The sequence below is a fragment of the Melospiza melodia genome, chromosome W, assembly GCF_035770615.1.
Source record: "Melospiza melodia melodia isolate bMelMel2 chromosome W, bMelMel2.pri, whole genome shotgun sequence".
In the NCBI taxonomy this organism is placed as follows: Eukaryota; Metazoa; Chordata; class Aves; order Passeriformes; family Passerellidae; genus Melospiza; species Melospiza melodia.
In genome coordinates, this window is record NC_086225.1 from 447,102 (window position 1) to 470,931 (window position 23,830).

Below are 23,830 nucleotides of genomic sequence, written 5' to 3' on the forward strand. Positions count from 1 at the left end.
GGTTTGTAAGGCTAAAACAATTAAATGCTGCCCAAGAAGTAAAAAGCAATAGATGTGATACATCTCGTGTTAAAATTGGTCTAGCTTTTCTTATTTAACTAACTGTAACTCACAGTAAGAAGAATTTGCCTCTGCAGCTATTAGCACAGCTGGATAGAAGAAGAAGAGGCTGCTGTGGAGAAAGCTTTTAGCTAAACCCAGAAAGTTTGGAAGAAAAACGAATGGTAAAAGTTAATGCAGTATTATCTTTCTTTTATTACTATGCTATTAAGAAGTCCTTTCCAGGTACTACTGAAGGAACAATCAGAATCGTGGAAATAGGGTGAATTCATGCCAGCAGAATAAAATGACTTGTGAAGAAACCTGAGGAATGGACTATCACATTTAAACCGGGTGATTCCGAACTGACTTTCCAATGGGGACTGAGTGGTAATGGTTTGGGAAAACCCAAATGATCCAAGAAATGTACAAAGAATAACACTTAATTAAGAAATAAGGCAATGCTTTCATCACTGGTTTCAAGCACTGCCTGAATAAAACATCTCCTTGGGGGAGGAATACTTCAGACAGAGGGGTCAAGACTGTTTTTGTATTCTGACCTTAGCCAGTGAATTGTACAGGGGAGAAGGGAAATTACCATTGTGGAAGGGGCTAGCAGCGGGCCTGTTAGCTAAAGGAGCGAGAAGTAAGAAGAAGAAGAAGCTGATAAGGAGCTTTCTCCAAGGCCGTAACCAAGGAGATCGAGAGAAGGAAGATAAGAACATTCTGCAGCTGGATGAAGCATTTTTAGAAAGTTAGGTGGAGTCAGAGTAACTTTTCACCAATGGCATGGTATTGAATTATTGTGGCCAATAGCTAAGGTAGAGGAAGGGTAAACAACTGAAAAGTGTATAAAAGATCAGCCATTTTCATTAATAAACTGTTGCCAAGTGTTACTAACTGAGACTGCTTGTGGTCTCTGCTTTATGTCGTGACCGCCTCGACTGCGACAACCATTTCCATCAGTACCATACTGTAAACTTTAATCGATTCATTCCAATACTGGACATGCTAGCTGAGTTATAAGTGAATGTTTAAATTGCGGGAATAATTAGTATTGCAGTTCACAAATTTTATGCTCTTCTTGCAGTTCACAAATTTTATGCTCTTCTTGCGAGAAGTGTTAAAGTAATAACTTTGTTTTGTGGATAGGAATTATTAGTGCCTGTTAAATGAGAGATACATGAAGAACGGTAAGAGACCACACTTAAAGGGTGTCAAAATCAATTTGCCTGGAAATTAGTTAAGAGAAAGTGACAAGGAAATAGAGGGCAAGACCAGATTGGCCTCTATATTCGCCACCAAGAAGATCAAATACACCTGCTGTGGGTTGCAACCTCACAGGCATGGGAGGTGGGAGTATAAGCCATACTGGACCTCTGTTATTACTGTTTCTGGCACTCATTTGTTGTCTTTTCCCTTTCGGGATACCAGAAAGATCGTGTCACAAATGCTACAGAAAGCATCACATGGAAAGAAACCAAAGTTCCTCTTTTATTACACACACCCATGTCAACAGCCACTGTTATAACCCATCCAAATTAAGAACCTGTAGGCAAAAAGGAGAAAATTATTGGGTTACAAAAAAAAAAACTTAGAAAAAAGTGGTAATAGATTTGGAATTGAATGTCCAAAAGAAGAGAGATGGATTTGTTTTACATTTAATCTTAAAAGATACGTTTCAAGATTCGGTAAAAAAACAAATAGTAAACAAAAAGGTAAAACCAGCACAGCAATTTAACTCTATATTGACCCCAAATTATATGTTGAATCGTATTACAGGGCTCCAAGCAGTTACAGAAATGATAGCAAATAAAGCCACCCAGGCATTAGAGTTAATATCAAGTCAGCAAAGCCAAACAAAAACTGTAGTGTATCAGAATAGGTTGGCTTTAGACTATTTATTGGCTAAAGAAGGGGGTGTTTGTGGAAAGTTTAATATATCAGATTGTTGAAAATTGATGACCACAGAAAAGTCATTCTAGAAAAAGCAAAAGAAACCAAAGAAGAAATATATATATATGCATATAATAACCCAGGTACCAGTCCAAAAATTAGAAAACAATGTTAAAACCTAGTTGGTGGTGTAATGTATTAGAAGAAATTAAGATCTTTCATTTTATGTGTTACAACTATTTTTGTATTCCTTCCTTGTGTAATCCCCTATTTTATTTTGCCAGCATAGTCAAGAAGATGCAAGTAGACAAGAGATATTGCTCAAGCCAAATGATTTACAAAGAATAAGAGTGGGGATTGTGAAAAACGCATGTATTTTATGATTGGCTTTTTGCAAATATTAAAATTAATATTATATGTGTTGTATTAGAAAGTAATGCTATATTAATTCTCTTAAGTAGTGTGGTAAATATAGTTTTAGGTTATAAAAATTGTTAAAATAGAAACAATGCTATGTAGGATACCTTTTTTAAAGAAAGGACTTGCGGCGAGATAACAGCCACAGGACACCTAAATCTTTCAGAGAAAAAGAATTTATTGCTCTCTTATCAGAAGGAACAAACTACTTCCTGCCTTGAAGGTGCTGTTAGGATTCAGAGGAAGAAGTTGACACTGACCAGACAGAATCCTGTATTTGAATGGAATTTATGCATCATGTATGAGGTGTATGAATATGCAACAGGCTATTGCTTTTAAGGGTTAATCCTTTGTTAACAGGTGTCCTTTTTCGGGCTTGTGTTGCCCTGAAAAAGGTACCCGGACATCCGTAACTGTTTGTCTCTATTGTTTCATATTGTCCTAATTCAATTTGTCCAAATTATTATTACTCTAATTGTATTATTATTTTTATAACCATTTTATTACTATTAAACTTTTAAAATTTTAAAAACAAGTGATTGCCGTTTTTAACATTTCTCATGCAAAACCATGACACCAATGAATGTAGTTTTAGATTGTTGTATATATTGGAGGTTATGATCTTTCACTGTTTGAAGTTTATGGAAGCAGGTAGCAAGCATACTGAAGGTGAGCCAGCTTTGTGGATTCATCGCCCTGCACCCATCTCTGTGCAGACATGAATTGAACAAATACCTTGACTGTGTGTGGATTGGCTTCTTGCACACTGGGTAGAATCTGTATTTGGGACAACATCCTCATTTGGCCAGATTTAGCTAGCTAGTCTCAGCTGTTTAAAACAAAAATATAAGCAATGTAACATTTCTCAGTAGTAGTTACCAGTATCACCCCATGAACATTAATTTCAGTTCAGGTGAACCTCCTATGTCTACATTTATTGGCCCCCAAGCAGCTTAAAACATCTAAACTTAACTGACCATAACTTATCCAAAGATTATTTTCATTCACAAAAAATTAAAATCCTCCTTATTCAACAGACTCCTGAACTTACATGTGTGAACCAGAAGCGTACCTACTGAGTCAGACAAAACACAAGCTGAACATGACATTTTCATCTTTCATTAAAAATTGGAATGCAACACATATATTATAACTTTATTAACATAGTCAAGCAGTGATTGGCATTCACATATATTATGTCACATCATACAAATGTCGATACAAAATTGCTACAGTACAATTTATATTCTCTGCATGATTCAAAATATTTGGTGGCCCCAAAAACTGTAAAATCCAGCAGCTTATCAAAAATTAAAACAATATTCTATTTAAATGAAATTTTGTTAGCAAATAGGCAGACTTCAAGAAATATCGCTCAGTTAGTACCGTTTGAAAGGTTGCAAGAGGATATATTTGAAGGATACATTCCAACATTGTTGCAGACACAGAAACATCAGTTTTAAAGCTTTCAAGCAAAACTCATACAACCTAAGTTGTCAGCAGAAAGATCAGTCATCTTTAATTTTAAATTATTTTCTATACTGCATCCAATTGAAAATTTTAGAAATGCTCAGTATTAGTAAGTCAGCAATACATAGCTACCTATTTCTTCCCATGAAAAAAAAAGTATTACAATGAAGATTTCAACAGCCAGAGAAACCTGCTTATACCCATCTTTTTTTTCTAATCACTTTCCCACAAAGATCACCTAGGCCTTCACAGTTTTGCTGTTCACCCAAAGTAAGGAATTAGATACCTTAGGTCAAAGTAGCATAATGGAATCAGCTTATAGAAAAGTGATATACTATAAGCACTGAATTCTTTGAGATGCAGACTTGACTTACTTAACAAGCATAGTCTAACACCAGACAGGGATCTACCTTTTACAGAGACATTTTAACTTCCCTCACAAATACACTCAAGTAAGTATCCTTATTTTTTTAGGAGAATATACTCTACAAGGCAAGCAACAAGAGTATTCACCTCAGAGTTTTCCATTTAAACTAATTTTCCAAAACTGGCTTGCTCCAACCATTACGTTCAAAGAGCAAGCATCAGTGTCAGACCAAAAAAAGTAGACTGATGGTGCGAATCATTCTGGTGAATGCATAGGTGAGTGAAATACACAGCTACTGATCAAGCTTTACTTACTCAAGATGAGGTTACTGGAAATACGTAATATATCACAAATATGTATGCAAACCACATCAGCATCTACCTGAAGTAACTGCAGGATATTTTGCAATTTGCAAGAGTCATTTCACTGTAGAGCTTAACCTTTATCTAAGATAAAAAGTTACTCTTTAGACCCTATGTAGAAGCTTTATGCATTTATGCTCATAAAAGAGAGAGCATGAAAGCAATTTGTCTTAATTTGCAACTTCTTTCCTTGACAAAATCTGAAAGAAAAGATTTCTAACACAATGTTACTTAAAAGCATTCTTCAAGAAATATTTCAATTGTTTGAATATGGATGCATTCTCCTCAAGGGAAGAAGATTTTTGCACTTTTATCTGTTAATACATTCAATATGAATAAAATAGGTGAAGCAAAAGTCATTATTCTCCAGCAGTAGAAGGTTAATTTATAGTAAGTTTAAGACAGAAGAGATCCATAATATGAAATACATAAACTGATATAATTAACACATTTTTATAAGCATATGTTCTGAACAAAAAGGGTACAAGAGTATTCACCTGAGATAAAGCTAGTATTTGAATATTTCTAAGTAGCAATGAGTTTCACTTGAGTTAAACTATTGAAGCTTTAAAATATACATTTTATTATTATACAATATATGCAGTATAAGTAAATAAAATTGATGTTTACATAAAAGTCCTAAAAGAAATCCACCAAATCCACAGTGTATCACTAATTCTAGTTACAAAACTTATGCTGTTTCATAACTTTTAAAAATTATAATTATTATAAATTTTAAACTCATTCTTCCAAAACTGATCTTTTCAGTACAAGCTTTAAGGAGCAATAAACAAAAGCATAAGAGTTAGCTCATTACAATTTAAATATAGACATTTTCACCAATTTTGAAAATAATCAAGCTTTGGAAAAAAAATATAAAGTTGATTATATTTTCTTGTCCTGCTTAGAATAATGAACCATTCTAACAAGTTTTTCCTAAATGAAAATAGTTGTTTCCTGAATGTATAAAGAAAAAAAAATTAGTATTGAACGTATAATTATACAGCAATTTAGAACTGCCAAAAAGATGCATTTTATAAGTATTTTAAATACCCTTTCTGTTATCAACTTAGGTTGATCAGCAGCCTTTCTTCACTCTGAATCCTTCAAAAAAGTAAACTTAAAACAGGAAAAAGACATATGAAAAACAGTAAACACTGACCTCCTGAGGCTCCTACAACAAAACTATTCAAGTAGAAAATCTACACCATTACTTAGCAGCTGCTATTTTTGTAGCTTAGCAGACTAACAGCACTTTATGCAGTGTGTAAGGAGCAAATGAAGCCATACTTTTAGCATGCAAAGAGGCAGAAACACTGGAATGTAACAAACTCACAATTCTACCAATATAAACATTCAGTCAACATTCAAGAACTGTCAAACCTACACTACAAGAATTGAAATGCTTTTTCTTTATCCCATGATGCAATTATTGAATTAACTCTTAATGCTGATTCGGAACTTTTCTTGCCTCAGATTAGACCCTAAATGGTTTCTGCAAATCTCTGCACTATATTATGCATTAGGAATATAGTTTATTTGCTTTAAAATATACCACAAGGGAACTTACTGATACAACAGACTATTTTGTGAGTAGTGTTTATTTCTGCCTTAATTATTTTCTTTGTTGTTATACCAGATCAGTTCATATCTGCACGAATACCTATTAAAATACTATGTACAAAAGCAGTATCCTAAGGTAATATGAAGTGGGTTTATTTGGTTAAAGGAGCTTTCTGAAATTTAGGCAGTTTAGTTAAATCCAGATTCTAGCTGTAATGCTACAGTATTATTTAGGTAGCTTTTCTATTCTACAGTTTGTTTTAATGTCATTTGTCTAAAACTCTTCCCTAATGTTCAAATGCACTCAAAACTATAGCAAATTTGTGTGTAAAATAATATCCTACTGGGTTTTTTTCTTCTTCCAAAATTGATTTTAAAGTGTTTTTAGTGACTAAAACTCTTACAAATTTTCTTCAGTGCTTTTAGTTAAGAAAGAATTTTGTATTTGCTACCAAAGCAATGTAATTTGAAAGGAAGTTATCACATGCAAATTTGACCAATTTGAATAAATACTATGTACTAGCATTAGTGAATGTACTTCATACCATACATGTTCAAACTATTCTTCAGGCATAATCCATTCATATTTGCAAAGCCACAAAAACCAAAAAAGGATGAAGTGGAGAGTGGGACACATTTAAAATGTGCATGTAAACACCCTCACCTCCCCCCCCCAAACTCTTAAAACAGCATAACAGCATTTATAAGTCCACAGTCATACAGCTCAAACTTCAGTGCAATGGCTAAATCATTTAACACTCAAATAACAGAATCATGCAAAGAGTAGCAAGTTCTTAAAAAATACCATACAACAACTGCAAACAAACAAAACAAAAAAAAAATCACCCACAAACAAACCACAAAACACCAAAAATACCCAAACCACAAACTGTTATCCAATAACCAATTTTGCAATGCAAAGGTGAGAAAAGAAATCTATAAAAAGGCTGTTATGGCTTAGTTTTGTTTTGCAGATTAATTATGCAGCACTTGAAAAATGGAAAGCTGCGGTTTCACCTCTGACCAGCACAGTTAAGTCTCCCAATTTTCCTTTAACATCATGGGATACTCTTTAGGCAATCTAAATAGAGACTTGCCATTTTCAGATAAACACAAGGTCAAGTTTACCAGGTAGGATTTCACCTTCACAGTACATATGAAAAAACACATTGAAAAAAAAGTAAAGGATTACCTTAACAAAGATTTATTCACAGGAATACATGTAAGCAGAGAAAAAAAGAAAAAAAAAAAAAAACCAAACAGAAAAGCTAAACAAATTAAATGAAGAGGATCCAAACCAACTTTCACTCTTTAGCTTTAAACTTGCACCCTTGTGCATTTAATTATATCACAAAGGGCCACCAACACATGCCAATACATTATAGATACCCTGCATTACATCCACTAACTTAAACATCTCTAAGATCATGCTGTGAACAAAAATTAAGCATAAAAGGTAATACATTGAGTGGGAATAAACACAAATATAGCAATTGTCATCAACTTTTACAATTGTCTTTATGTGCGAATTAACATTTATGTAGCCTTTAACAGGTCTTACCATGTAAATAATTTTTAGAGATTCTGCTAAAAATCACTAGCATATAACCATGCAGAAAGCACATCACACTGACAGCACAGAGGCAAATATTTTGCAGTTATATCACCTTTCCACATTGTGCAGGTTACACACAATACGATATGAATCTTAATCTTAACAGATCCTAAAAAGGTATTTCAAGGCCTAATTGTTAACTACAGTACTTTAAACCTATATTCTTAATAAAAATATGATCTACAGAATCTCAGAAAAAGAATTTAAACTGCAGGGCTATATTGAATTGGTAAACTGCAACATAAGACTGATGCCACATTTAAATGTATACTTATTTCATTCTATGTGATGCAAGCATGCTACTTTCCCACTAATTTAAATTACCTCTGATCACTATGAGCCAGAATGCATACCTGAACTTTAAACTGCATGTTAAGAATAATGCCTTACTCTAGAAATTAAAGCTAATTAATTACATTAACCAAATTATGTCACTTTAATTTTTTTAAATGCAAAAATTAAGATGTGAATCTTTCCTTTAATTTATCCCTCCCCTTACCCCAAAAATGAAAGGAGTGACTCATTTGCAGCTTGCAGGTTACTTAATTTTGTCCAGCTTAACCTCTATTAATTTTTGACAGGGTTTCTATATTGTACACTGCAAGTGCCTGCTCCTAATACTGACAAAAGCTGTATTTTAACTGTACTAATTTCATTTCAGTTATTCATTAACATGCAAATTATCTAGGAGTCCCAATAAACAGGATGGAATAATGTAGAAAATCCTTACTTTAAAAAAACATTTAAAAAAAGGAAAGTCTTTTACTGTCTGTGACCTCAATTTGTAGGTTTCCTTTATTGTGCGTAAAATAGTTTTTCTCTTTATGTATCCCTATGGTTCAATTATATGGTTCTTATTTTGGTACAATTCCTCACAATAATCCAGAATGTGCTGTTTGGTTAATAGACTTTTTTTCTTCTTCACATCCAGTGCAGAGTTGTAACAGGAGACTATTTCCACCGACAAAGGCTCCAGATGTTAAAACATTTCCCAACATCGACTTAATACAGTGACAGCAACACCTCCCTCCCACCCCTCCCAGTAGGGTTGGGACTGTACTGTATTCCCTACTGGTTCACCCTTCCCCCCAGTAAAGGGTAACATTTTCCCTGGGTGCAGAGTCTCCCTCATAGTCTCCCAGACTGAAGGACCTGTAAAAGGAAAAGATAGAGGTATAGTTACATCTTATCTTGAACCTTAACTGACAGATCAGTGCATAAACAAAAAGCTTTTTGCCTTTTTTAAGGGGTAGGTGCCAACCTTTAATGCAAAACCAAATTTAAGCCTAGATTTTCCCTTTTAAGAAAAGAGCCCATTTGTACCAAATAAATTCATTAAACAAGACCATTTACTTTAAAGCTAGACTGACAATTCCACTATTGTGGCTCAGATTTAAGATAAAAGCAGTCCTATATATTCTAACAAGCTTGTGCCTTTTTAGTACAAGATTACGAGGTGATGTGGTGGTTTTGTATGAGAGGCATTTAGAGAAGCGATGCAAAGCTTGCTGCCACAAGGAAGCTGTACACGCCTCTGTGAAAAAACACATGTTAAAGACGAAAGAAACCCGAGAACTTTCTCTTTCCCTTCCATCTGGCAACCAGGTAATACAGCCAGCCCAACCCCTGTCTCGGCCTGGCTGAGGCCGGAAGGGCCCTGCCCTGGGGTGCCCGCGGGCCCCCCCCTCCCCAACAGCTGCTGGACTGGGCCGGGCCATGGCTCTGATTTCTAACTTCTTGCTACTGGGCCCTGCCCCTCCGCCAGCCCGTGGCCAAGCTGAGTCTGCCGGCCCCCAGGAACAGCCCGGGGCCAGGGCAGCTCGGCCAAAATTCCACCACCATTGAGACTCATCCACAATGTGAAAAATGCGTATTTTATGATTGACTTTTCGCAAATATTAAAATGAATATTATATGTGTTGTATTAGAAAGTAATTCTGTATTAATTCTCTTAAGTAGTGTGGTAAATATAGTTTTAGGTTATAACAAAATGTTAAAAGAGAAACTATGCTAAGTAGGATGCTTTCTTTAACAGAAAGGACTTGCAGCGAGATAGCCACCACAGGACACCTAAAATCTGTTGTGAACAAAAATTCGGTTAATATTTTTTTTGTGAGAAAAAAGTTACCACTACTGCTGGGCTGCGGCCTGTGTTATGGTAATTACGGGTCGTTGTCGTTAATGGTTGCTTTTGTATTAGTAAAAGCCCTGGCTGGGGCGAGTTAATGGCCCTTCTCCTGAGACAGTAATGGGTGGAGACCTTCCCGAACAGTGAGGAGAAGAGACCTGGAGGGGGGGTTATGCAAAGTGGCTCCAGGACCAGCATGCTGTGTGGGTCCCCCGCTCCGAATGTACTGAGAAAACCCCAAAAACAACGAGCCAAATAAGAGTTGAGAGACTGGAGTGATGTGTGGACGTGAGGACCCAAGTGCTGAGCCTGCAGAGATGCTGAACACCTTCGGAGCCCCTCTCACCCTGACCTTGGGAGTCGTCCCCGGAGATGAGGGCCTGCTAAGACAGCCAGCAAATTGAACAATTAGAAGAGGTCACCAGGCTCCAAAGGCTCCTACGAGCACCTGATCCCCAGCTCTGCCCGCAGTGGACAGAGCTGTGCTTGTCCGCCTCCTCTGAGTCGCCCTGGGAGAGATGACAGGAGACTGCAGCCCTGCCGAGTCACCCAACCCTGAGCTGATCACTTTTAATAAAGGCATTAAAAAGGAGAAGTCCCCTGGCCCTGTATATTTAAAAATCGTTCAGAGAAAAAGAATTTATTGTCCTCTTATCAGAAGAAACTAACTTCTTCCTGCCTCGAAGGTGCTGTTAGGATTCAGAGGAAGAAGTTGTCAATGACCAGACAGAGTCCTGTATTTGAATGGAATTTATGCATCATGTAGGAGGTGTATAAATATGCAACAAACTATTGTTTTTAAGGGTTAATCCTTTGTTAACAGGTGTCTTTTTCGGGCTCGTGATGCCCTGAAAAAGGTACCCAGATGTCTGTAACTCTTTGTTTCTATTGTCTCATATTGTCTTAATTCAAGTTGTCCAAATTATTATTACGCTAATTGTATTATTATTTTCGTAACCATTTTTTATTATCAAACTTTTAAAATTTTATAAACAAGTGATTGGCGTTTTTCACAATTATGGTAGCAGACGATGGTTAACACCTCGCTGCCGGTGCTTTAGGAGAGTCTGAGTGGGGAAGGCGCGCCCTGCCCTATTTGGCAGCCTCGCTCTGTTTCCCCTGGGGTGGCCGACAGACGCAGGTTACGATGTGTGGACAAAAGGAGGCAATAAAACAAAGACAAGGGAAAAAAGCCTCCCTACAACCCCGGTAATTGGCCCCCCCTAAGACTAGTAGTGCGCACGAAGAACCCGGGAAGGAAAAGGGATTTGAAGTATTTCTTGGGGGGCAGTGGGGGGAGATGAACGTGTGTGAATGAAAGGCAGGCTGGTTGTCCCAGACCTGCCAAGTGAGTGCTGGAATCTCCCATGCTGGGTTTCCGACGAGGAAAGCGGCCAGTAAAGAGTCGAACTGAGTGATAAGAGGAGTGAAAGAATCCCCCGGGGTAACTGGAAGTGGGTCTCAGGGAGGAGTTGGACCCCTCAGAGGTAGGGAGCAATGTTTCCTAGCCCAATCCACTGGGGAACAGGACAGGAGGGGCCCCTAAAAAACCTGCTGGGTTGAGGGATTTACATTCCAATAGCATCCAGGGTTGAGCAGAATTCTGCCGGAGTGAGGATATGCTCAAGAACATCCAGGGTTGTGTCGACGGAAGGGGACCAGGACACCAGCTGGTTCATCACAGGTCCAGTTTATTGAAGAAAGCATCAAACTCTTATAGAGCAAAGAATAAGCTTATGAATATTCTGTAAGCCAAGCGATCTATTGGTTAAACTATACCATTAACTCTTCCTCATTCCTTAGGGGTTACATCTCTCTTTTCTCATGTCTCTTTCACTATTTGGTATCATACTACAGCTAGGCCCAAGGACACACTATCTTGCAGGTGCAGGACTTGGAATTAGCCACGGCTTTGTACTTTTCCAGTCTCTAGTCAGCTAAATTCCCAACAGGGTTGGACAACTCAGCTCCATTGAGGGATAAAAAAATGCCCAAGAACATGCAGGGTTGGACAACACAGCTGGATTGAAGGAAAAATGCCCAAGAGCATCTGGGGTTGGACAATACATCTGGGTTGAGGGATATCCAATAGCACCGGGACTGGTCAGTAACACCTAAACTTGTAATAGGTGATGTGAAAGTAAAAGGTACCTTATAATTGTCTTGTTTTGTGAGTGAGAGTGAGTCACACACAAAGTCAGCCTCAACTTCCCGGGCAGGTGGGAAGGGGAGGGGCAATGGAAAAGGAGTGTGTGACCCGCAAATAAGCCATTGTTTCCCGAGGCAGGTGGGGGCTGCGCCAGAACGTGTGTGTGACCCGCACAACAGGCTAGTGTTCCCCCGGGCGTGAGGGGGCCGTGGCTGAAGAGTGTAAAAGACACGCAGACAACCTCACAGTTGAACGGGTACCAGAGGCAACCAGAGTCAGGGACCTTTCCGGAGGCCTGGCGATACTGAGACCCGGAGGACAACCCCAAGGCGAGGGGGGCCACAGGGACCTGTGATTTTCTGGCGACGGAGATCCGCTTCGGGTCCTGAGGGTGTGAAAGAATGTGTGGAAGTGAATAAGAAATAAAAGTGAGTGAATGTAGACGAATGAAAGTATAGGTAATGTGGATTGTGCATTTTCAGGTTTACCATATCTCCTTGGAGGGAGGTGTATTGTATTGAAAAGCAGTGTTGTTATGAACAAAAATTCAGTTGATTTTTTTCTGTGAGAAAAAAGCTATGACTATTGCTGGGCTGCTGCTTGTATTATGGTAATTACGGGTCATTGTTGTTAATGGTTGTTTTTGTATTAGTAAAAGCCCTGGCTGGGGCGAGGTAATGGCCCTTCTCCTGAGACAGTAACGGGTGGGGACCTTCCCGAACAGTGAAGAGAAGATACCTGAGGGGGGGGGGGGTTATGCAAAGTGACTCCAAGGACCAGAATGCTGTGTGGGACCCCTACTCCAAATGCACGGAGAAAACCCCAAAAACAATGAGCCACCTAAGAGTTGAGAGACTGGAGTGATATCTGGACGTGAGGAGCCAAATGCTGAGCCTGCAGAGATGCAGAACACCTTCGGAGTCCCTCTCACCCTGACCTTGGGAGTCGTCCCGACGCCGGGAGCCGGCGGGACGGGGCCGGGAAAGTAACATCGGATGGGATCACCACGCCGTAAAGGCTCCCACGAGGACCCGATCCCCAACTCTGCCCGTAGTGGACAAAGCTGCGCATATCCTCCTCCTCTGAGTCGCCCTGGGAGAGACGATGGGAGACTGCAGCCCCGCTGAGCTAGCCAATCCTGAGCTGATCGCTTTTAACAAAGGCATTAAAAAGGAGAAGAAGTCTCCTGGCCCTGTTTATTTCAGAAGCACTCGGGGTGTATCTCTGGGGAAACCCTGTCTCTCTGTCGGCCGGAGCCCTAGGTCAACCAACGCCTGTACCCGGGGCTGACGCTGCCTTGGCTGTGGTGGTTTTTCCTTTTTTTTCGAAATTTCTATTTTTGTTATTGATCTAATAAATCTTTGTTAAATTTTTCATAAATTCGGCTACCGATTTGATAATTTATAACAGGGTGATGAGAAATACAGCATGAAGCATGAGAAGGTCGTGAGGTAGCTCGTCGACCATTTCAAAGTATCCAAGCAGAAGTTTTGATTTGTTAAGCTCTGGATTTATTTGTAAAAAACCATTTAATCCAGAAGAAAAAGAATATACCACATGCTGAGGGGGAGATAGTAAGAAAATAAAATAATTTAAAAAAAATCAAAAAACCCTAAGGAAAACCAATAAAAGAAAAACAGTGAAAGAAAAAGACTGGGAACAAAAGACGACCTCCTCCATTCCTTTTCCCCCCCCACCCGTTCGTAGCTGCACCACCCAGCCCCTGTGCCGGCTCCGGCACAGTCCGTCTGCCTCAGTCCCGGCCGCCTGGCCCACGGCCGCTATGCTGGCCGCGCCGGGGGGGTCGGGGTCTGTCCTGCCGTGTGGACCGTGGTTACCGCGCTGACCGCACCGAAGGGGGGGTCCTGTCTGTCCCGTCTGTCCCATCCCCGGCTGCCCTGACTCTGGTCGGCTACCGCCGCTGCAGCCGGGGTCAGTCGCCTGCTTTGTCTCTGCCGGATCAGCCACCGTGAGCCGTGTGGGGGCGATCCACGCTCCAGCTCGGTGCGCACCGGAACAGCCCCTCGGGCGATCCCGGCTGCAGACCCCGCCTTTGGAGGACCAAGACTCGGCACTATGCCGAGTCCCCCCGTCCTGCCCCGAGCCCCGTTCCCTTGGTAACCACAGCTCCGGCTATTCTGGGAAACTCTCTGTAAAGGAAGCACTTTATCGAAACACTAAAAGTTCAGTTAAAAGAAAGCCCTCTCCTGATTATTCCTAAGAATACAGGAGAAAGGCTATAGAAGATAAAAATCCAAAAAGAATGGGATAAAGGGATTGGTCTATTTCCATTAAGAGAGGTTCCCATAGGAGGGAGTGGACCGGGGTTTGTAAATGCTCCTTTGACTTCGTCTGAGGTCTGAAATTTTAAGAAATAAATAAAAGGGATATTTGGAGGATCCCATAGGCATAGCTGAACAATTAGACCAATTTTTAGGTCCAAACATTTACTCTTGAGAAGAGATGTGGTCTGTAATGAAAATAATATTATGTCAGGAAGAAAGACAATCAGAGCAGCTGGAAAATGCAAAAAAAAAAAAAAAAAAAAGTTTTTAAGGGACAGCATTTAGAGGGGAAAGAAGAAACTCCAACTAAATAGATAACCAAGCTTAAGAGAAATAGGAAAATGGTCCTAAGTAAGTGGAAGATCTGAAAATCTTTAAAGAGAGGGGCACAGAGGAGGAATAGGGAGGTCATAAGCTCTAATTTTTTTGGGAAGGGGACAAATACCATCTGGAGCCTGTGATAACTTTAAAAGTGGGTCCCCAAGAAGAAGAATAGGAATTTGTAGTAGACACAGGGGCAGAAAGAACCTGCCTGTTAAATATACCAAAAGGCTATAGTGTGGGCAAACATAAAGTGAAAGTAACAGGGGCAAAAAGAGAAAGTTGAGAAAGTTTTACATTTCTGGTCATTAAAGATGTGGTAATTGAGGAGGAAAATAAAATTTAGATGGGAGATGTTTTATTGGTCCCAGGGGCAGGTAGCAACTTATTGGGGAGAGTCTTACAAGTGCAATTAAGAATAGGAGTTATACCAGACAATGGGAAAATGACAGCTAGAGTTTTAAAATTAGGCCAAGGAGATGAAGAAAAAAAAATCAACAAAGAAGAATGGATTTGATTAAATATCGACCCCATAAGGGTTACAGTTGAGTGAGAAGATTGTCCGATACGTGTACGTCAGTATCCTGTATCTTTAGAAGGATGGGAAGGTTTGAAGACAGTAATAGAAGGACTAATAAAGGATGGGGCATTAGAACCTTGTATGTCTCCTCATAATACCCCTATTCCCCCAGTAAAGAAATCCAATGAGAGTTATAGACTAGTACAAGATTTAAGGGAGGTTAATAAAAACTCACACTCACTACCCAGTGGTAAAATATCTTAGACAATAAATAAAAGTAGCTGGAAACCCAACCATGAGGAAATTGCAAGAATTTTATTCCTTCTCCCTCCCTCTTCAAAGAGGGATATCAGAAAATTACCTGGATTATTGAAATATTATTGATTATAGATTGAGGGGTACACACAAGCAGCAAAATTTGTGTATGAAATATTGACAGAAGGAGATGATATAAAACAGACCAAGGAAGATATTGTTAAATTAAAAGAGTTAAGTTCAAACTAGCCTAAGTACCAGCTTTGGCTTACCCTTGTTAGAATAATCCTTTATCATCTATCCATAAATACAGAAAATGGAGTAGCTCATAAAATTTTAATTCAGGAGTGAGGAAGAGTAAAAAGATATCTAGTGGCTTATATATCAAAGATGTTAGGCCCAATAAGCCACAGCTGGCCAGTATGTATTAAAGTTATAACAGCTACTGCAATCCTAGTAAAAGAAAGTTGTAAGCTTACTTTTGGAAGTAAATTAGTTAGGTTCACCTCGTACTGTTTGAGGTGTGTTGAATCAAAAAAAAAAAAAAACAACCAACAAGTAAGAAGAGAAGAAAGAGAGAAGTTGAAGTAGGGGGGTGGTTAGCAAACTCTGAGATGTTGCAATGTGGAGTGACGACAACTTGGTGCGAGAAGAGAGCAGAAGTGTGAATGCGGGTTTTTTGCATGAAAGGCAGGGAAGTGTCTTAACACATGCTTGGTAGGAGGTTATTCGATGCCGAACTGAGGTCCAGAAAGGGTTTAGCAGAACGGGCCCTGCTTGAAGGGAAAAGGGGATAAGTTGACTAGAGAAAGAAAAAGAATGTTAGGAGTGTTATGAACAAAAATTCAGTTGATTTTTTTCTGTGAGAAAAAAAGTTACCACTACTGCTGGGCTGCTGCCTGTATTATGGTAATTACGGGTCGTTGTATTTAATGGTTGTTTTTGTATTAGTAAAAGCCCTGGCTGGGGCGAGGTAATGGCCCTTCTCCTGGGTGGGGACCTTGCCCGAAGCTAAGTTTTACCTTTCTCCGAATAGGGAAGACACCTGAGAAGGTTGGGGGGGTTATGCAAAGTGACTCGCAAGACCAGAATGCTTTGTGGGACCCCCATCTCCAAACTCATGGAGAAACCCCAAAAACAACGAGCCACCTAAGAGTTGAGAGACTGGAGTGATGTCTGGACGTGAGGAACCAAGTGCTGAGCCTGCAGAGATGCGGGAAACCTTCATCGTTCCTCACCCTGTCCTCGAGATCCCCCGGGCCAGGACTGGGGGGTCTGGAGACCCGGACCGAGGCAACATCTGATGGGGACATCATGCCGTAAAGGCTCCCACGAGGACTGGATTTCCCCCAGCTCTGCCCCTAGTGGACAGAGCTGCGCATATCCTCCTCCTCAGAGTCGCCTTGGGAGAGACGACGGACGCTGGAGACCGTCGAGCCGCCCAATCCTGAGCTGATCACTTTTTAATAAAGGCATTACACAGGAGAAGAAGTCTCCTGGCCCTGTTTATTTCAAGGAGCATCTGGGGACGCCAGATATGGGGTTGTCAAGGTTGAGAGGTGACTGACCGCTACCTCCGAGCAGCAGGGTCTCGGAGGCTGCGGCAGGGACCGATCCATGGAGGTGACCCGCGGCGGTGCTGGGAGCAGATGACACAGGTTTGCCGGCCAGGAGCAGGCTGGCTCCATGGAGGAACTGCCGGGGTGGCTCCCAGACTGTCAGGGTCCCGAGTCCAGGATGGCAGCGTCGGCCCGGTAAGTGGGCCGAGAGAGAGAAGGAAAGAGAAAGAGAGAGAAGAAGAGAGAGAGGGGGCAAAAGAGACCCAAGGTATGCCCCCAGGGTCCCCATGACCGTGGCTGTTCTCCCCTGCTCCGGCCCTGCAGTGAAGTGGCAGCACCGGGGGAAGGGTGAAGAACGGCATTGACAGCAAAGCTGTGAAAAGTGAGGGAGGGGGCTAGCACTAAAAGATAAAATCAAAGCAGAGATTGCTGACTCTCCTAACCTCACAAAGTGGTTTGTTTTTCTTAAGTAAGAAGTTTTTTTGTTTTTTCTTTTGTGTGGTTTTTTTTTTTTGCTGTTAAAAAGAAGTTTGTTTTTTTCCTGAAGAATGGGTTTGTAAGGCTAAAACAATTAAATGCTGCCCAAGAAGTAAAAAGCAATAGATGTGATACATCTCGTGTTAAAATTGGTCTAGCTTTTCTTATTTAACTAACTGTAACTCACAGTAAGAAGAATTTGCCTCTGCAGCTATTAGCACAGCTGGATAGAAGAAGAAGAGGCTGCTGTGGAGAAAGCTTTTAGCTAAACCCAGAAAGTTTGGAAGAAAAACGAATGGTAAAAGTTAATGCAGTATTATCTTTCTTTTATTACTATGCTATTAAGAAGTCCTTTCCAGGTACTACTGAAGGAACAATCAGAATCGTGGAAATAGGGTGAATTCATGCCAGCAGAATAAAATGACTTGTGAAGAAACCTGAGGAATGGACTATCACATTTAAACCGGGTGATTCCGAACTGACTTTCCAATGGGGACTGAGTGGTAATGGTTTGGGAAAACCCAAATGATCCAAGAAATGTACAAAGAATAACACTTAATTAAGAAATAAGGCAATGCTTTCATCACTGGTTTCAAGCACTGCCTGAATAAAACATCTCCTTGGGGGAGGAATACTTCAGACAGAGGGGTCAAGACTGTTTTTGTATTCTGACCTTAGCCAGTGAATTGTACAGGGGAGAAGGGAAATTACCATTGTGGAAGGGGCTAGCAGCGGGCCTGTTAGCTAAAGGAGCGAGAAGTAAGAAGAAGAAGAAGCTGATAAGGAGCTTTCTCCAAGGCCGTAACCAAGGAGATCGAGAGAAGGAAGATAAGAACATTCTGCAGCTGGATGAAGCATTTTTAGAAAGTTAGGTGGAGTCAGAGTAACTTTTCACCAATGGCATGGTATTGAATTATTGTGGCCAATAGCTAAGGTAGAGGAAGGGTAAACAACTGAAAAGTGTATAAAAGATCAGCCATTTTCATTAATAAACTGTTGCCAAGTGTTACTAACTGAGACTGCTTGTGGTCTCTGCTTTATGTCGTGACCGCCTCGACTGCGACAACCATTTCCATCAGTACCATACTGTAAACTTTAATCGATTCATTCCAATACTGGACATGCTAGCTGAGTTATAAGTGAATGTTTAAATTGCGGGAATAATTAGTATTGCAGTTCACAAATTTTATGCTCTTCTTGCAGTTCACAAATTTTATGCTCTTCTTGCGAGAAGTGTTAAAGTAATAACTTTGTTTTGTGGATAGGAATTATTAGTGCCTGTTAAATGAGAGATACATGAAGAACGGTAAGAGACCACACTTAAAGGGTGTCAAAATCAATTTGCCTGGAAATTAGTTAAGAGAAAGTGACAAGGAAATAGAGGGCAAGACCAGATTGGCCTCTATATTCGCCACCAAGAAGATCAAATACACCTGCTGTGGGTTGCAACCTCACAGGCATGGGAGGTGGGAGTATAAGCCATACTGGACCTCTGTTATTACTGTTTCTGGCACTCATTTGTTGTCTTTTCCCTTTCGGGATACCAGAAAGATCGTGTCACAAATGCTACAGAAAGCATCACATGGAAAGAAACCAAAGTTCCTCTTTTATTACACACACCCATGTCAACAGCCACTGTTATAACCCATCCAAATTAAGAACCTGTAGGCAAAAAGGAGAAAATTATTGGGTTACAAAAAAAAAAACTTAGAAAAAAGTGGTAATAGATTTGGAATTGAATGTCCAAAAGAAGAGAGATGGATTTGTTTTACATTTAATCTTAAAAGATACGTTTCAAGATTCGGTAAAAAAACAAATAGTAAACAAAAAGGTAAAACCAGCACAGCAATTTAACTCTATATTGACCCCAAATTATATGTTGAATCGTATTACAGGGCTCCAAGCAGTTACAGAAATGATAGCAAATAAAGCCACCCAGGCATTAGAGTTAATATCAAGTCAGCAAAGCCAAACAAAAACTGTAGTGTATCAGAATAGGTTGGCTTTAGACTATTTATTGGCTAAAGAAGGGGGTGTTTGTGGAAAGTTTAATATATCAGATTGTTGAAAATTGATGACCACAGAAAAGTCATTCTAGAAAAAGCAAAAGAAACCAAAGAAGAAATATATATATATGCATATAATAACCCAGGTACCAGTCCAAAAATTAGAAAACAATGTTAAAACCTAGTTGGTGGTGTAATGTATTAGAAGAAATTAAGATCTTTCATTTTATGTGTTACAACTATTTTTGTATTCCTTCCTTGTGTAATCCCCTATTTTATTTTGCCAGCATAGTCAAGAAGATGCAAGTAGACAAGAGATATTGCTCAAGCCAAATGATTTACAAAGAATAAGAGTGGGGATTGTGAAAAACGCATGTATTTTATGATTGGCTTTTTGCAAATATTAAAATTAATATTATATGTGTTGTATTAGAAAGTAATGCTATATTAATTCTCTTAAGTAGTGTGGTAAATATAGTTTTAGGTTATAACAAAATGTTAAAGTAGAAACTATGTTATGTAGGATACTTTTTTTCTAAAGAAAAGACTCATACTGTGATAGCAGTCACAGGACACCTAAATCTTTCAGAGAAAGGGAATTTATTGCTCCATTATCAGGAGAAATGAACTTCTTCCTGCCTCGCACAGCCAGGATAACGCCTGTAGGCTTAGAGAAAGAAGTTGACACCGACCAGACAGAATCCTGTATTTGAATAGAATTTATGCATCATGTATGAAGTGTATGAATATGCAACAGGCTATTGTTTTTAAGGGTTAATCCTTTGTTAATGGGTGTCCTTTTTCGGGCTTGTGTTGCCCTGAAAAAGGTACCCGGACATCCGTAACTGTTTGTCTCTATTGTCTCATATTGTCCTAATTCAATTTGTCCAAATTATTATTACTCTAATTGTATTATTATTTTTATAACCATTTTATTACTATTAAACTTTTAAAATTTTAAAAACAAGTGATTGGCTTTTTTCACAAACCATAAACACAACAATGAGAAAAACTTGTAGAAAATGAGAGGGGTTTCAGGATTGCAAATTTCCCTGGACGGCTGCTATTCAGGAGAATTGAAAGCCACAAGAAAACTGTTTTCTTGTGGAGAAGTCTCCATAACATTAACAAAAGAGACTTCTTATCCTAAGTAAACTAATGAAAGACTATTCTAAAAGTGATAAACTAACTGAATTTTTGTTTCTTTACATAGTCATAGAAAAAGAAAAATTTGTAGGGAGAAGTATCATGAAAGCTTTGTTTTGATTCTTATTACTTTTTCTTTTAGTTAATAAATTTCTTGTTATACTCTTTTAAAGTTTTGAGCCTACTTTACCTTTTTCCTGTGAAAAAACCCAATTGTTATGAGTAAAAAAAAGTTACCCATTTTTTTTGTAAAAAGGTTGCAAAGTGAACAGGCTGGACCAGTTGCTGCCAAGGTGGAGTTCTACCTGTTTGTTATTGTAATCACCGGTCGTTTTCGTTAACTACTCCTTTTGTATCAGGACAGTCCTGCCTAAAAAGCAGGTTGATAGCCCTTCTCACAGCGAAAGGAGGGGACATGAAGGGGACACATCAGAGGGCATGCAAATTAACCTCGGAACCAGCATGCCATGGGAAGCCACCCCACCAAACTTACCGAAAAGACCCCAAAAACAACGAGCCAACACAGAATTAAGAGATCAAAGTGATGTCTGGACGTGAGGAACAAAGTACCGAGCCTGCAGAGATGCTGAGAAACTTTGTTGCCCCTCGCCCTGAGCAAAGACCTCAGCTGGAGCCAAGAGCCCGAGACGGCAAGGCTGAAAAGTTGTAACACGGGGTATACCCCCACTGCTCATGCGTGGACGGGACCCCCAGCTCTGCTCCCTAGCGGAAAAAGCTGCACATTACTACTCATCTGAGACACCCTGGGAGCGACGACGGAGAAGCTGCGGACACGTCGAGCCTCCCAGTCTTGAGCTGATCACTTGTAATAAATGCATTAAAAGGAGGAAAAGTCTCCTGCCCTGTTTATTTCACCTATTGTTGTTTTTAAAATTTTAAAAGTTTAATAGTAATAAAATGGTTATAAAAATAGTAATACAATAAGAGTAATAAAAATTTGGACAATCGGGATTTAGGACAATATGAGACAAACAGAGGATTAACCCTTAAAAACAATAGCCTGTTGCATATTCATACGTCTCATACATGACGCATAAATTCTATTCAAACGAAGGATTCTGTCTGGTCAGTGACAGCTTCTACCTCTTAATCCTAACGGCATCTCAGGGCTGAGCAAAGCAGGAAGAAGTTCGTTTCTTCTGGTATGAGAGCAATAAATTTTTTTTCCTCTGGAAGATTTAGGTGTTCTGTGGCTGCTATCTCGGTGCAAGTTCTTTCTTTAAAAAAAGTGTCTTACATAGCATAGTTTCTATTTTAACATTATGTTATAACTGAAAACTATACTTAACACGCTATTTAAGAAAATTTATACAGCGTAACTTTCTAACATAACACATATAATATTCATTTTAATATTTGCAAAAAGCCACTCATAAAATGCGCATTCTTCACACTCGTAATACTATATCACAACAGAAAATAATAAGCACATTCTAATAAATACACTAGTAATTAACCATCATTGAACCCACCACAGGTAGTTAGAGAAAGAATATTAAACATACCTTATACTAACCTAACAATTTCACTTTTATGTGGATTAAACAAGATGTTTTGTACTGAGGAGATGCTATGGCTGAAACTAAGTGCCAATTTTACCACTTTGGAATCCTCTCCATTATTTATCCATTGTTCAGGTAAAAATGTAATTCGATTTCTTATGTCGCTAACTGACAAATCTTAGGCTGACTTTTAAATAGCTTTCCATTCAACAATTAAGCAGAATTGCATGATTCACTCACATAATTTCAGCATAAAAATTCTAATCAGATTTATATAAAGAATGAATGAATAAACTTAATTTGCCCTCTTTTTCTGGGTTGTCGGGAGTTTAGTTCAAGCATGGCTTAAAGAAAAAGGCCATGAAGGCATAAAGTGAGAGAAAAGTAAAAGGTAGTTGCAAAGCAGTTCCAAAAGCAGTTCCCAGCCTGATTTCTATAAACAATTAGACTCTCTCAGGCATCACTTTATAAACAATAAGGTTCTCAGACAGTCTTCCCATAACAAGCAAAACACCCTCTCTGGGAAAAGATGGCACCCTGAGAACAGATGTGGAAGTTTTGGGAACCTTTCATATCACAGTGGGAACACTGGTTTTGTTTTGTGTAAACAATTATCGGTATTGTAAAACAAAAGGAGTGGTTAGAGTTTTCTCTGTTAGCCTATCATAAACTTGGATTTTGGAATATGCATGAAGTTAATTAACACTGTTATTTAAAGTGACTGATCGATCAATAAATCTGAGTTCGATGCATTAAAGGATGGTCGTCTCCACTTCAACACTGGGTAGTATAATAATCTCTTCACAGTACCACACTACACGAGGAAAGCTTGATTTATACATTGTGAACAAACAGCATACAAAGCAAGGTGGTATAAGAATAAAAGTATTCTAGAGTGCACAATCACTGTTCTTTACTGAAGTCGAATCATTTTCCAGACAGAACTATAACAATTGTGAATTAGTACATAAAGTGGAACATGGAAATATTAAACACATCAGCATGCACAAAACATCAGTGTCTACAGTCAGGAAAGTTACAGATTACATACAACACCTGGCCTTCTTACACCTGACAGGATGCATTTTTCTCAGAGGGGAAAGAGGATTTTTGCACTGGAGTTAGTGGGGCTCATTGATAGAGCTTTAACTAGACAGAAATGTGGAAAGGGACAAAATCAGGCTTGCCAGAGATGATCAGTGGGATGGCACACCCAAATCTGAAGGACTGAGTGCCAGTGAGATTCTTCAATCTGCCACACAAGGTATCAGCTACAGTAAACCACACTTGAAATGTTTCTCTACCAATGAGCACAGCACGAGGAACAAACAAGAGGTGCTCAAAGCCTTGGCCCAATCCCTGAGGTATGGCATCAATGTGTCCTAGTTTTGGCCAGGACAGGGTAATTTTTTACAGTAGCTGGCAGGGGGGCATGGCCAGACCCTAATGTTATTTGATATCATCTCACCTCACGTGTGAGGGGAGTAGGGACTCTCCTTTCCAGCAACACTCTCTCCTTTCCAGTGGCAGGTGAAATGGTCCAGTATTGTTGGACTTCCTATGTAAATAATTTCTTTGCCTTATACCTTTTGTTATTAATATTGTTGGTGTTACTGTTTCCTTATCTCATTGCTGTTTCCAGTAAATTGTTCTTATCTCGACCTGTGATTTTCACATTTTTGTGCCTCGAATTCTCAACTCCATCCCTGGAATGGGAAGAAGAAGGTGAAAG